Source organism: Marmota marmota, unplaced genomic scaffold, assembly GCF_001458135.2.
Source record: "Marmota marmota marmota unplaced genomic scaffold, marMar, whole genome shotgun sequence".
In the NCBI taxonomy this organism is placed as follows: domain Eukaryota; kingdom Metazoa; phylum Chordata; class Mammalia; order Rodentia; family Sciuridae; genus Marmota; species Marmota marmota.
In genome coordinates this window covers 505513-506978 of record NW_026000259.1, presented here as the reverse complement: position 1 = coordinate 506978, position 1466 = coordinate 505513, and positions in this window count along the sequence as shown.

Below are 1466 nucleotides of genomic sequence, written 5' to 3'. Positions count from 1 at the left end.
GCCAGCGAGCCATTAAGTGTGGAGATTCCTTATTGGTTGACTGATGTAAATTAGATAAGCTGTGTGGAATGTATAAATACTGCTCCTGTTAATAAAGGGCTCCCTCTCCTGCTGTATCAATGTACACAAGTTGTTCGTCACCCCCCAGCTATTTTGCTGCAGCCGGACTGCGGCACACCCCCATACCCATGTGTGAGGGGTCTCACACATGGAGGGGCAAGTCCCCTCTACCCTGGCTGTTCAGTACACGAGTTCCCCTTGACACGCTGATGGGAGGGATCTCCCAGCTGAAGTGAAAAGTACCCTCTGAACTGGTTGCAGCAGTAGGAGAGCTCCCCCTGACACCCAGATGTGAGGGGTCTCCTGCCTGGAGGGGCGAGTCCCCACTATGCTGCCTGCGGGTGCACAGGAGCTCCCCTGGACACCCAGGTGGAAGAGGTCTCGTGCCTGGAGCTGCGAATCCCCTCTACCCTGCATGCAGCGGTATAAAAGCTCCCTCTGACCCCCAGGTGGGAGTAGTCTCTAGCCTTGAGGGGCGAGTCCACTCTACCCTGGCTGCAGCAGTAAAGGAGCTCCCCCCTGATACCAAGGTGGGAGGGTCTAACACTTTGAGGGTGAGTCCCCTGTACCCTGGCTGCAGAGGTATATGAGTTCCATCATACACCCCCGTGAGAGGGGTCTCCCGCCTGAAGGGGCAAGTACCTCCCCTCTACCCTGGCTGCTGCAGTATAGGAGCTCCCCTGACACCCAGGTGGGAGGAGTCTACCGCCAGGAGGCTAGAGTCCCCTCTACCCTGCCTGTAGTGGTATAGGAGCTCCCCAGGACACCCAGGTGGAAGGGATCACCGTCCCCGGAGGGTAGAATTCCCTCTACCCCACCTGGGGCGGTATAAGATGTCCCCCGTGGGTAGAGTTCCTTCTACCCCGCCTGGGGTGGTATAAGAGGTCCCGCGACTCCCAGGTGAAAGGGGTCTTCCGCCTGGAGGGGCAAGTCCCCTCTACTTTGGCTGCAGCAGTATAGGAGCTCCCTCGACATCCAGTTGGGAGGGGTCTCCCGCCTGGAATGGTGAGTCCCCTGTACCCTGGCTAGGGCGGTATAGGATCCACCCCACCCGACAACCAGGTGGGAGGGGTCTCCCTCCTGGAGGGGCGAGTTCCCTCTACTGTGGCAGCTGCTGGTATATGAGCTCCCACTGACACCCAGGTGAAAGGGGTCTCCCGCCTGGAGGCACAAGTCCCTGCTACCCAGGCTGCAGCTTTATAGGAGCCCACACCCACCACCTAGGTGGGAGGGGTCTCTTGCCCTGCAGAGCAAGTCTCCTCGACCCTGGCTCTGGCTATTTTGAGCTCCCTTCCACAGCCAGGTGGGAGGGGTACCCCTCATGGAGGAGCGAGTCTCTCTTCCTTGGCTTCCAGGGTATAAGAGCTCCCCCAGACACCTTGGTGAGAGGGGTCTCCCGCCTTGAG